The sequence below is a fragment of the Artibeus jamaicensis genome, unplaced genomic scaffold (assembly GCF_021234435.1).
Source record: "Artibeus jamaicensis isolate MK-2021 breed Jamaican fruit bat unplaced genomic scaffold, CSHL_Jam_final contig_2790, whole genome shotgun sequence".
NCBI lineage: Eukaryota > Metazoa > Chordata > Mammalia > Chiroptera > Phyllostomidae > Artibeus > Artibeus jamaicensis.
This window is the reverse complement of record NW_026521616.1, coordinates 146,777-160,636: the sequence shown is the minus strand read 5'-3', so window position 1 is coordinate 160,636 and position 13,860 is coordinate 146,777. Positions and strand designations below refer to the sequence as shown.

The following is a 13,860-nucleotide window of genomic DNA, read 5'->3' as shown; positions in this document are numbered from 1 at the left end:
CTTTTCAGGAAGTAGGACTTCTTCTCAACACCAATTTATTCCACAGACCAGGGGTTCCCAGGGCTGGGCGGAGGGGCCTTACTGGGGAGTTAGTGTTTAATGAGCACAGGCTTTCAGTTTGGGAAGGTCCTGGAGACAGATGACGGTGATGGTTGCACAGCAATGTGAATGTAAATTTTACAGTAAATTTCATGTTACGTGTATTTACCACAATAAAGATGAAAAAGAGAAAGTATCATTAAAAAAAAGAGCTCTTTCCACCATCTTTACGTGCCACCATAATGGTGTGCATGAATGTCTTGGCTGATGCTCTCAAGAGTATCAACAACGCTGAAAAGAGAGGCGAATGCCAGGTTCTTATCAGGCCGTGCTCCAAAGTCATCGTCCGGTTTTTAACTGTGATGATGAAGCATGGCTACATTGGCGGATTTGAAATCATTGATGACCACAGAGCTGGGAAAATTGTTGTAAACTTTGCTGGCAGGTTGAACAAGTGTGGAGTAATCAGCCCCAGATTTGATGTGCAACTCAAAGATCTAAAAAAAATGGCAGAACAACCTGCTTCTGCCCCGTCAGTTTGGTTTCATTGTACTGACAACCTCAGCAGACATCATGGACCATGAAGAAGCAAGATAAAAACACACAGGAGGGAATATCCTGGGATTCTTTTTCTAGGGATGTAATACATATGTGCAAATAAAATGCCTCAATGGACTCTGAAAAATAAAAAAAGAAAATAATGACCGGAATCCCTGTGAATTTAGTGACTGCTTTGAAATAAATTTCCCTTTTTGTAAAGATTTAATTTACTTATTTTTAGAGAGAGGGGAAGGCAGGGAGAAAGAGAGGGAGAGAGACATCAGTGTGTAGCTGCCACTGGCAACCTGCCCCGAAACCCAGGTATGTGCTCTGACTGGGAATTGAACCAGTGACCCTTTAGTTCACAGCCTGAACCTCATCCACTGAGCTACACCAGCCAGGGCTAAAATAAATTTTTATTTTGTTAATAACTGCAGAGTCTATGTTCATTTGGAAAACCATAGTTCATGGGAGCATGAGAGCTGTTAGAAACAGACAGTGCAACATACGTGCAGAGATTCCTAAACTTAGCAATGCCTGCAAGACCCCTGCCTCTTCCCAGTCTCTGTGACCCACAGTTGAGATGAACTCTTCATTCCAGCACCCTCGGTTGAAGCCACTGAGGCTCGGAGAGGGGAGTGACTTGTTCAGGGTCACACCGGGGTGTAGCAGAGCCAGGACCAGACCTCTGGGCTCAGGTCCCTCTGGCAGGTGTTTTCATCTCTGTGTCACCTCTCTCTTCCGCGCCAGCTGAAGACCGCGTGCACTCTTCCGAGCCTCGGTCTTCTTTCCTGCAAATACTTTACCAGATGTGATTACCAGCTTGGGGACTCCTCACTTGCCCGTCCCATCAAGGCAGGAATTAGAATGTTCAGCCAAGAGATAGGGCCTCCAGATTCCTTTGTAATTTGACCCTGAAGCTCGGTGGAGAAGTAGGGGCTGTTACAGGCTCATTCTTATCATCAAGGCTGTGTTATGGCTTCTGTGAACCAGAGTAGATGCACCTGGAGACACAATGTTAAAAGCTGAAGGCTGAGAGTCAGTTTTAGAATAGAGGTGCTCTCAGTGGCGAGAGTGGGTGCCTTGGCTATTTCGGCCAGCGAGAGCTGACAGTAAGGCACGCTTCTTGCGCACAAGCTGTGCAGAGCATTTTGTACTGTGGGCTGTCCTGCCTCCGCTTTCCCTTTCCCAGGCTTGGTGGATCCTGCTGCTCCCCAACCCCCTCCCTGACACCGCTAACGACATCCAATTAATTCAGTGTAATTTGGTTCATTACAAGCCCTTAGACTGGTAACAGTGTTTTCTCTCAGAGTCCAGAGCAACCTGCCTGGATTTTCTCAAAGGGACAAGGCTCTGAGTCTGGGAGGGGAGAGAGAGCAGTCCTGCTTTATCTGCCCAGTTGGGTACCTAGGAGCTGGTGGGTGCCTGACACAGGCTGTGCTGTGCTCACTCCAGCAGAACACATCCTTCCTGGTGCCCCCACAGCCCTAGCTAAAAGTCTGATGGAAATGGGCATGTGGCAAGACACCCCAGCAGGAACATCAGACCGCCCTCATGTCCTACCAATAGGCGCCATCCTCACGGGGCTACAGGTGTCGGTTCTGTGCTAAGTGGACCTGTCTAGCTGCCTGTGGGAGCTCCTGCAGGGTCCTGGGTGAAAGACTCAGGCCAGTTCCTAGCCTGGCAGACTGCTCCTGGCCCAGTCAGGCCAGTTTCACACCCTCAGGTCTGCTTATGACTCAGTTGTCCCAACTCTATTGCTAGCCTGTGGCTTGATCGAAACTCTCTCCCTTCGTGCCCAACAGACATCTGGTACCAGCCACAATGGCTGGTGGTCAGACTGACGCTCCTGTACCAGGGAACAACACGGCCCTTTACTTAACGCATAGTCCTGACTCATATCTTGGAACCCTGAGGCACCTGCCTGGAAGAACAACAGACTAACCCCTCCCCTACCCCCTCACAAACCCAGCGCTTTTTCTATAAAAAAATTCCATTCAGCCTCCCTGCCCCGGGCTTCAGTCATCCTCACTCAGCCACCTGCAAGTGCGGCATCAAATAAAGGCACTTGGATCAGATCATGTGGTTCCTCCCAGCTCTATTTCTCATGCATTTCTAATGCTGGGGAAAGGAGGGCCCTAGCTGTGTTGAGACCCAGCGGGACAGCCGACAGTGTCCACTTTATAAAGGGAAAAGATGCTTAAGAGAGCCGGGACCTGCCCACTCAGGGTGTGGCCATGAGGGAGTGCTGGGCCATGGGAGCAAGCTGGGACAAAGGACTAGGAAGGGCTTCAGAATCGGGCAGGCCAGGACTGGACTCATAGCCATTCCTCATCCACGGTGTGGCTGTGGCCTCCCTGAGCTTTACTGTCTTCAATGAAGGGCAAGATAATGGTATCTCACTGTTTGTATCGTGGGAGCAAAATGGGGTGACAGGAGATCCTTGATATGAGGCTTAAGGGAGGAGGCTCAGCAGCCAGACAGCCTGGGATGCAACCCTGGCTCCACCCCTGTGCCTCCTTGGGCAAGTCACTTCACCTCTCTGGGCCTCAGTTTCCTCAGCTGTGAAGTAGGGATAACAATAGCCTCTGCCTCATGGGAGTGTAGGGAGGGTGAAGTGGACACTTGGAGGGGCCCGGGCAGGCAGGAGTCCTGCACTGTGCATGTGACCTGTGACCACTTTGTCAGCGATGTATACAGAGCGCCTAGAGCCCTGCTTGGAAGAAACGCCCTGAAGACTCTGAAATGGTTCATCCCATCCCTCTCCCCAGCGACTCAAATTCCTTGTTTTGAGAGATATTAACCCCTACCTATCTCAGAGGGTTTCTGTATGGCTCTTTCAGAAAACCTGTCTTAAGCCTTCTCTTCTCACACCAGGAGGAAAAGATCTGACCCTTGTGCCCCAAGACAGAGATGTAGACTTCCATCCGGGCCCTTGAACTTGTGGGTGTTGGTGGTTATTTTCCTCTAGGGATCAGGGACCGTGAGGACTGTGGCATCCTTGTGTCTCCACACCTCTCCTGGCACCTGGCCTGTGGGAGACCCACAGGAATCACCTGCAGAGTGACTGGGGTGGGCTCAGGGCCACGTAGCTGGATGTGGCGGAGGACACGTGACAAGATGAGCACAAAGGTGCCTGTGCTGGTGAGTGGCTACCCTATGGGTTGGGAGCAGCAGGCTCATGACCTCTGAGGGCCCAAGTCCGCCTCTTTCTGAGATGCTGGATTCTCCCCAAACCCTTGGTACATGCAGAGGAAAGGGTTGGGATGGAACAGAGGGGGAAATTATGCAACTGTTTCCCTGTCCCTGCTCATCTTCCAACCCTCCACCCGATCCTCCACCCTTGGTTAATCATCAAGACTGCAACAGGAAAATCTCCAGGGGAGCTATGACAAACCTGGAATGCCCAGATCTCACCCCAGCCCAATTAGATCAGGACTCCCTGGGGATGGAACCCAGGCGTGTGTATTTTCTTGTCCAATCCTCAGCTGATTCCAGGGTGCCACCAAGGTTAAATATATCGGATCTGCTAGAGACACTGTTTCAGAGCCTCAGGAATTGCTGGATGAATGATGTATCTCAGCAGCCCCATCGATTCAGGTTTCCAGCATTGCAGTCTTAGAGGGGAGGTGCCGAGAGTTACTGATATTTACTGGGCACCTACTCCTGGTTGCTGAAGGGAATCTGCCAATAACCCACAGCAAATATCATAATAGCGACCTTTACTAAGTGCCTTTTGTGTGCCTGGCACTTAACAGACATTTGCCAATCCTCACAAAAGCTAACAAATTGTTTACCTCCATTTTAGAGATAAAGGATACAGCAATGCCATCATCACCCTGCTCAATTTCACCCTCACAAACCTGTCTGCTTATAACAGACATCTACAAGTTTGTGTTTTTTTTCTGGTCAAGGAACCTGAGGGTTTTGTTTGTTCATTTTTTCATTTTATTTTTCTGGCCAAGGGAGCATGCTAGGACCACTCACAGAATAAGCTGGAAACATCTTTGAGCAGTGATGGGTGGAGAGTTGGTGGGTCAACACACTCCAGTTTTTTCACGCCTGGGCTGGGTGAGCTCCAAGATGTATTCTACGCCAACGACTCAAACTTTGCTGCATATAAAATCACCTGGGGAATATAAAAATTCTTTTGAAACCCAGGCCATATCCCAGACCAATTAATTTGAATCTCTATGGGTGAGACTTGGGCATATATATATATATTTTAAAGCTCTCAGGTGATTGCATTGTTCAGACAGATTGTGAACCTACAGTCTACATTTTTGCTCAAAGTTTCCCAGCAAGACTGAACTCCACTTACCCAGTGTGGTGATATGCTCGATAATGCACCCTATTTGCGGTTTCTTGCTTTCTCCGTCTCACTTCCCCATTTGCCTCCTAGAACTTGGTGGGATCACCTCCCAGGACACTTTCGATATTGAATCCTGGTTTTAGGGTCCGCATCTGTGGGAATCAAAGAAAGCCATGATCTGGAAAGGTTAAGCAAAAGCCTCACAGGCCAGGACACGGCAGAGCCGGCACATGGGGCCCTGCTCTCCACAGGCTTTGCGGTATGATGGAAGAGGCAGGTGTTCAGAAAAGTACAATGTAAGATAAAAAGAAATGAAAAATCAAATAGGGCTTCAAACAAATGCCAGAGGAACATTGAAAAAAATCAAAACCTCACTCCCACAATTAAAGGTGATCGACAACCAGCTGGAATCATCTTTGCTAAGTGAATGGGAAGGATTTTCCTTGTGGAGATGCGAGGTAAGGTCATTGCCAGTGTAGGCTGAGCAGGAGCAGAAGCCCAGAGGCAGAGTCCAGGGCCGATTTGGATGAGTGAGTGGTCAGTGGGGATGCACTGTGAGTGAGGGCTGGAGGAGGAGGGTGGGAGGCCAAGGCAGACACTGAAGATCAGAAGTTCGTCATTTTCAGTCCCCTGGGGGCCTTTCTTGGCCCCCTCCATTGGATCTCTTTCTAAGGCATGGTTGGGCAAGAGTTTTGTCTTCTCTGTAAACTTTTACCCCGAATGTGAGGGCAAGGGGCCAACCCAAAGTCACATCCCCAGACACAGATAGTAAGGGGAGAAAGAGGTCCGCTGACGTCAAGTCCTGATGGTGAACCTGGGCTATTTATGAAGGAGAACCATTCCCCAGGGACACAGTGCTGGGGAGGGGGCGGGGCGTGGTCTCCCCCAACCCTACCCACCTCTCTGCTGTTCACGCCATTGGCTTCTCTTGGTCCAAAGGGCTAAGTCTGCTCCTGCTACCAAGCTTTGTCTCTGCTGTTTCCTGGCCCTGAGAACTCTTTCTGCAGCCCTCTTCTCCCCATTGCTCAGGATTCAGCTCGAACATCACTTCCCTGAAGAGGCCCTCCTGGGCTACCTTCCTCTTCCTCTTTCCCCTCCCTACAAGTCTCTCTCACAGAACCGGTCTTTGTTGCGCGCAACATATTTGAAATTCTTCTTAGATCTATTTGTTTTCTTCCTTATCCTGTCAGTTTCCCCTCCCAGGCTCCTGGAACAATGAGTGATTGAATGGGGTAGGGCCACAGGGCTGTGCAGCAGGGCCGAGTGACAGAAGGGGGTCCGCCTGAACTCTAGGGGGTGGGAGGAAGGGCGGGCTGTCTTTGCTCTTCCACCCTGCGCGTGCGATGATGAGCTGTGCTCAAGCGGCCAGGCTGGCCTAAATGAGCAGTTCCTAGCAGTGACCAATCAATACTGATAGAGGAGCTAAATCAGGTTAAGACCCAGCTCTGCCGGGTTGGTGTCATGCCATAAATGGCTTCTCAGCAGTTGCAAGGTCAGGGGTGTAACTTTCACCCCACTCCCATCCCCCTCCTCCTATAAGGGGTCCGCCCCTGCTGCCTAGGAAGCCTACCCAGCTGCATGTATATGTGCTCTGGGCTGTTACTCCTCTTCTGCCCTGCCTCCCTCTTATCCCAAACATTTGAATGCCCTTTCCTTGTGCATTTTATTTCTGTGCCCAAGGTCTGAGGTGGTCACGCACACACTGACATTTAAAGATCCAGCCAAGAAATCAATCAGTGTGGTCTGTCCTTCAGCGCCTCAGGAACCCGTGTGGCTGAGCCAGGCCTCATCTGGCTCGCGCTCTATCGATTTGTAATGGTATCTGTGGGCTGGTGAAATTACATGTAGAACCAGCTTTGAGAAAATGGGAGGCAGCATAGCATAGTGGCCAGGAGCCTCAGGAGCCAGACTGCCCAGACCTGGCTGTGTGACCTGGGCCGCTTGCTCAACCTCTCTGACTCTCAGTAAAGGGAGCTGACTGGAGTATCTGCACTAGACAACTGCAGTGAGAATGGAATGAGTTAGTAAATGGAGAGCAGGAGAATGACACCTGCTACAATAGTGCTGTATAAATAAATGTTAGTAATTGTTATTGTCTTTGGACTGGGGAGAGAAGCAGTACCTACTTCCTGGGATTGTTACGAGGGCGTAATGCAATAGCTCAGGTAGAATCAATGCAGTGTGTTGGAAACAACAGATACTAGTTCTGCCCACAACCCCAGGAGATTCAGTCTGTTGACTCTAAGCCAAGGATAAGGATCCCCTGAATTAATGATAATTATTAGGAGTAAAAGAGGGCTCGATTTATGAATTCACGTACTATCTAACTTTTGACAGGAAGGTGGCCATCAAGCAGAGCAAAGTGAGCCTGCTGGGAGTCTGCCTGGGAGTCAGGCAGTGGGAAACGGCTTTGTCCCAAGGAGCTCGTCGAGTCTGCGATGAGATGGAAAGCCATCTGGGCCAGGGGGGTCACGGGTCCTCATGTGACTCCCTGAGCCTGCTTAGTGAGCTGTGGGAGGTAGAAATCCTCCCCCAAGTAGATCCGGCTCCCAGTTTCAGAGACAATGTCCTTTTTATTTCTGCCCAGTGCCCGGGCCAGGACCTGATCATATGCCTGTTTGGATTGAGGGCAAAGGGGAGAGAGGGCCAGGAGGGAGAGGATTAAGAATTATCCAAGTGCCATAAACATGTCTGGAAACAGCCCTCCGGACAGGAGTGTGACAAAAGAAAAGGAGCTGCAAAAGTGCTGTGTCTGCAGAGGGGAGAGGGGCACCCGCGGAGCTGGGCCGCAGGCTGTGAGTTTTACACATGGTCGCTGTGCTTGGAAACCCCCGAGGGGCTGGAGCAGCAGTGGCCTCTCAAGTCACAAGGCTTATAAGTGGGGGAGCCGGGCTTTGAAAGCAGGTTTCAGAGCCTGTTTTTCTACCGATGGTGCTGGCCACTATCTTGATGGAGCAGAGACAAATCAGAAATCTTCCAAAGTTCACCGAGCCTTCTGCAAAGGGAGGGTTCGCTGTGTGGGGGAGACGCCAACAGTCAGGTCACCAGAGAGGAGAGCTCTGTCGTGGTTCAAGGGGAAGGTGGCTGTGGTTTTGTGGACGACGTCTCCAGAAGCTCTGTGCCCTTGACTCTCATTCTGTGTTCATCTTCAGATTAAATCTAGTTCCCAGGGATCTCGTCAGCAGGAAGAGGTGTCCCAGATACAGACGTGCTCGTTCCTCTTCCCGGCAAGGCCCGCTTCCCATCATGACTGACAGGTTTTGGACCGTGTGGCAGTGCTGGGTACAGGAAAGAGAGAGGTTTTCTTAGGCTCTGCCGAGGAAGAAATGCCAATCAGCCACAAAGTCAGGCGATAAAGAGCTTTATTGGGGTTTGCGCACCCAGGCGAGGTTCTCAGGTCCACAAGGTGGGGGCCAAAGAAGTCGTGCCCAAGCAGGGAATGTGGTGGGGTTTTATTTTGGTTGGCTCTCTTCGTGGGAGCTGGGGATTGGTCCCCTTTGAACAAAGTGGCAATATATCATTGGTGGTTCTCCTTGGGCTCAGGTTGCTATGCGGATATCCGTTTTGGCAAAGCCCACCCTTTGGGCTCTCTGGTTTGATGGCGGCCGCCATTTTGTCCCGCCCCACCCATCCTGACAGAAAGAATACAGATTTTAGAGTCAGTCTGGCTCCACCACTCATTAGCCTATAAGTTCCTTACTCTTTAAGCTTCAGTTCCCTTCCTTATCTTTAAATGGGGTTTAATAAAATCTACCCTGAGGAAGCTGTTGTAAAAATGTGCCTAACCCAGTGCCTGGCTTGCAGTAGGGGCTCAATGAATGGTAGATATTTTTGAGATCCATTAACCTTCCAGTTTGTCAATAAATTTTTTGTGAGTTGGTCTTGCAGCCATTGGTTAGCAATCAAGTCAAGGTGAGAATTCCATCGGGACCTGGAGAGCTAGACTCCAAGATGTTGGCCCTTGAGAAAGAAGCCTGGGAGCCAGATCATTGGAGGGACAGGAGCTGGCCTGAGGCTGATGGTGGGCGCAGAGGAGTATTCGAGGAGGAGGACTGAAGGCCAGGGAGCTTCGGAGTCCCCAGCTCTGAGAAGGCCCCAGGAGGCCAACCATGCCGAAGGCAGGGGGCCTACTTACTGAGGGATGGCAGGGAAGCCACAGGCTGGGCCAGCCTCGTCTCCAGCAACCGTCTGCACGGCTACAGCCCCTGGGGAGCTTTGCAAAAACAGACTCCTGGGACCACCCTTGAAAATTCTCATTTTCAACCCAGCAGATCTGGGTTGAAGCCCATGAAATTTTGTTTTTAAAACATTCTTCCCTGCAGCACAATGTGTATAGTAAGATATATCAGTATATAAAATATAAATATGTATATGTATAAACTTATGTACATATACATATGTATATGTATCAACTTAAAATGCTTTGAAAGAACACACAAAAACTTCTAGTAATTGCTTACAGGGAGACCTAAAGGTCAGGTGTATAAAGGAGACTTAGTTTTCATTTATTCTGATCGGTGGGATTGAAATTTTCTTCATCATGTGTATGTATGAAAATAACTATATTCATTAATATCATCTAAAAATAACTATTCAGATAAAAATTACATAACATAAAATTGGCCATTTAAAAGTGAACGGTCCACTGGCATTTAGCACATTCATAAAGTTGTGCACCCGGCAACCTATCTAGTTCCAAACATTTCATTTTGCCCGAACAGAGCCCCCTCCCACTCAGCAGTGTCTCCCCATCACCTCCTCCTGCCACCCCCGGCAACGACCAATCTTTGTTCCGTCTCTACAGACGTGCCTCTTCTGGACATTTGATTTCACTTTATATGACTTCATATAGACAGTATCATATACAGTATATCTTTTGTGTCTGGCTTCTTTCACTTGGCATGATGTTTTTGAGGTTTGTCTACATTGTGGCATGTATCAGTCTTTCTTTCCTTGTTGTGGCCAAATAATATTCCATTGTGTGAAGAGACCACCATTTCTTTATCCACTCATCTGCTGATGAGCACTTGGCTATTGTGAATAGCGCTGTTATGAACGTGCCTATACGTATCATTTTTTGAGTATGTTTTCCATTTTTTGGAATTATCGTATGGTAATTCTAACTTGTTGAGGAAACACCGTGCTGTTTTCCATAGCAGCTGAAACTTTTACCTTTCAAGTAATACAATTTTAAAAGTTCCAAAGGTATTGGGTGCAAAAGAAGGAAAAATATGCTCTGAAACTATTGTTTTCTAAATTGGCCAATTTAGATTATTTACCTAAAATCTAAGCAGGCTTTGGGTGCGCTGCCTGACTCGACCCCTGTGTTCCACGCCCCAATGGGCCAGCTCCCCGCCTTCCTCCCGCCCATGTCTCACTTGTTCCCCTACACACACTGTCACTTATAACTTACTGTTACTGACTTTGAGTAGAAGTTTTTAACTGCTCCATTCTTCCTCTTTTTGTTGAAAGGCTGTCCATGGGATAGGAATTACAACCTCAGCTGCTGTTATCTGTGTTGTTTGACTAGCTGGCATGTTACTGGCTGCACTTCCCAGGGAATTAATCCCCTGAGTGTGGATAGTAAATGATGAGAACCTGGCACATAAATAAGAAGGCAGGCTGAGCTCCACTGACAGCCCTCAGGATGTGATCAGCGTGGCTTTAACCAGTGCGCCCAAGCCAGGGCCATTCATTCACTGGGCAATGACCAGCCTTCCGTCCCTCCTCCCTCCCTTCCCTCCTTTCTTCCTTCCTTCTCTCCTTCCTTCTCCCCCTTTTCCTTCTTCCTTTCATTTAACAAACACACAGGAAACAGAGCACCTAATCGGGCACTGCTGTAGATATTTTTGTTTGAGCTGTATTGTGTATGACTCATAATATGAAGATGTTATTCCCAGTTCAAAATGAGGAACTGGAGATTCAGAGAAATTAAAAAATTTTTCCAAAGTCACACAACTAGTAAGTCATGGAATCAGGACTTGAAGAAGGGTTCCCTAGTGGCCTAGATTATTTAGAATTCCTTTTCTCTTCCCCTTCTTTCTTCCCCTTTTCCCTCTCTTTCTTCCTTCCTTCTACAGTTATTTCCATCATTCTTCATGTGCCGGGTACCCAACATAGACACGAAGGATGTCGGAGTGAGTTAGGTGGACAGGAGCAAACTCCTGTCACTCTTTTGTTGAGTCCTATGATCCCTCAAAACTATTCAATTTCTTCTCAAGTGTTCTCTCTTATATAATGGACAAAAGAGCTGTAATGTTGAAGATGAATTAAACTCAGGCCCCGGGTTCATTCCTTCTTTGATAGAACCCCAAAAACTTATGGTTCAAAGGTGTGATAAATAAATCTCATCACGCTCCTCTCCTGCTCTCAAACCCCTGAGCCTGCAGACATTTCTGTGACATGAGAAATGGCAGAGCTCCAAGTTGGGTCCTCCATGTGAACTGAACCACATGGAGAGGTTGGGGGGAACATTTCAGAAGTGCTTTTCTGAGCATAACTGTGAAATTCCTTGGTGGAGTGGCACCAGCTAGGCATCAGGCCTCGGAGGCATTTCTTCAAGCCGAGAAGCAAGGTGAAGGCTTCGAGGCCGAAAGATCACCTCTGTTAGAGCAATGTGCCCTCAGGACATGCGCGCACGGTTCGTCCGTGTGCAGCGCCCATCCTGTCTATTCAGGTGAGTTTGTGTTTGTCTCATGCAAGTAACGTATGCTGAAAGATAGTGACGTCTGTTTTAGTGGGAGCATTTATTTTAATAGCTTTATAAATCACACCAGGATTTCATTTACAGCATCATTAAGGATATGAAGGGATCATTCAAATGTTTGAGGTAGATTTTACTGCTGCAATTTATGGGCAATATGTGCTATCACAGGTCTATTGTAATTCTGAGCAAGGCAGAAGGGTGTTAAGTTTGATCCCACCTCTCTGTTCCCCCAACTTCCAAACCTCCCAAGAACCTACATTTTAGGGTGAGGGATTGCAGACAGTGAACGAGGAGACTTTACCAGTGTGCACTAAACAGGTCAGGATTTGGAATCGGGAGATCCAGATTCGGGGCTCTGTGCTATCCAGTTGGGGAACCTTGGACAAATCACTTAAAATTTCTAAGCCTTTTCCCTCAGCTATAAAATAATAAAATACAATAAAATAGGAATGATAATAACACTGCCTTACCTAAGAAACAATGTAACATCACGAGGTTGTGGGCAGTCCCAGGTGAGATAAAGGTGTGCTTGGTAAACTATATGGCCTTTCTAATTCCCTGTCTCACTCTGCAGCAGAGGTTGGGGGTTGACATGAGCCAGGGGCTTCTGAAGCGAGGCATATTTGTTTCTCGTGGCTGCCATAACAGATTACTGCAGGCTCAGGGTGTGGTGCGGGTGTGAAAACAAGAACAATTTACTGCTTCATAGTTCTGGAGGCCAGGAGTTCGAAATCCGGGTGTTGGCAGGGCTGGACCTTCTGGGTATTGTGAAGGTGAGTCCTTTCCGGGCCTCTCTTCCAGCTTCCGAGGCCCTGGCCGTCCTTGGGGTTTCTTGGCTTTTATCCACACAATAACTCCAATCTCTGCCTCTGTCCTCACAGGGCTTCCCCCTGCATCTCCTTGTCTCAGATTTCTCTCTCCTTTCTCACTGGATTTAGAGCCCACCCTAAATCCAAGATGATCTTATCCTAAGACCTTTACCTTAATCACATCTACGAAGACTCTATTCCCAGTAAAGTCACACTCACAGGTCCCAGAGCTTAGAACTTACACGTCTTTTTGTGGAGTTACCATTCAACCTACGACAGGAAGCAAAGTTTGAATCCTTCCCAAAAGAGGAGGCTAAGACTAATGGCAAGGCTGAGGCTCTGGGTCAGACTGGTAAGCGTGGGAGGTAAAGGATGAAGATTGGTGGGGAAGGGACTGACTTAAGCCATCTGTGAGGTACGTGGGCAGGATTTGCATCCCCAGAAAGCCAAACTGAACCAGGCTCCCTTGTCTCACTGTAGGAGTCCAGAATTTGGTGCCTACTGGTATTAGTTGTTCTACCACAGGCACTGATAAGACCACGGACTGTGGAGTCAGGGTGCAAATCCCCTGGGTGCAAATCCAGGCTGTGTGACTGAATGAGTTACTTAAGGCCCTACTTAGCATGAGTTCCCTTAGAGCAGAGCCTGGAACAGGATTCCCACGTACTTGATTTATTGAGGGAGTGCTCCTGGGAGAGATGGGGTAAGGGAAACAGGTGAGGAGTGGCAGATCTAAACAAGGATGCAGTCCCAGCTAGAGTCTAGCTTTTGCCTGACCCAGCAGGAAGCTTGAGGATAAATTCCACCATAGAGTTTGTCCCACCTTGTGGTGGTTCCACTACCCAAGCTAGTCATTGGCTGGAGGCTGCCGCAGTGCAGGGAGAAGCAGTGTGTAACTCACTAGGTGAGACCACTCCCATTCAGACAAGAGCAAGTCTCTAGAGAGGGCGCAGCTGTGAGTCATTAGCGGCTGTTGGGAGATCGCTCCCCAACAGCAGTTGGTGGGTGGGGGTGGATGCACCTATGCAGGGAAGGTGGCTAATGGTATCCACTGCACTTAACTTTGTTTAGTCTCCTCATCTATAAAATGGAGCTGATAATAGTAACTATCTCATGGGATTGCTATGAAGTTTAAATAGGTAAATATGTATGAAGCCTGCCACATAGACATGTTCAGCAAATCTTAGCTATGATTAGTGTACTTTTTATTGCTGGGTAACAAATTAACCCCAAATTTAGCAGCTTAAAACAGAAAGTATTTAGATAACTCGGTCTCTAGGCATTGAGGAGTTCAGCTGGGTTGTTCTGGTTCAGGGTCTCCCTGAGGTTGCAGTCGAATGCCAGCTGGGGCCGCAGCCGTCAGAAGGCTTGACTGGGGCTAGAGGGTCTATGTCCAAGGTGGCTCAGTCACGTGGCTGTTGGCAGGAGGCCTCAGTTCTTCATCCTGTGGACGT

At 48.5% G+C, this 13,860-nt stretch overlaps 1 pseudogene; it reads left to right on the top strand.

Moving 5' to 3' along the window:
- Positions 1-269: 269 nt before the first annotated feature.
- Positions 270-675, top strand: LOC119062047 (40S ribosomal protein S15a-like; annotated as a pseudogene).
- The last annotated feature ends 13,185 nt before the right edge of the window (positions 676-13,860 follow it).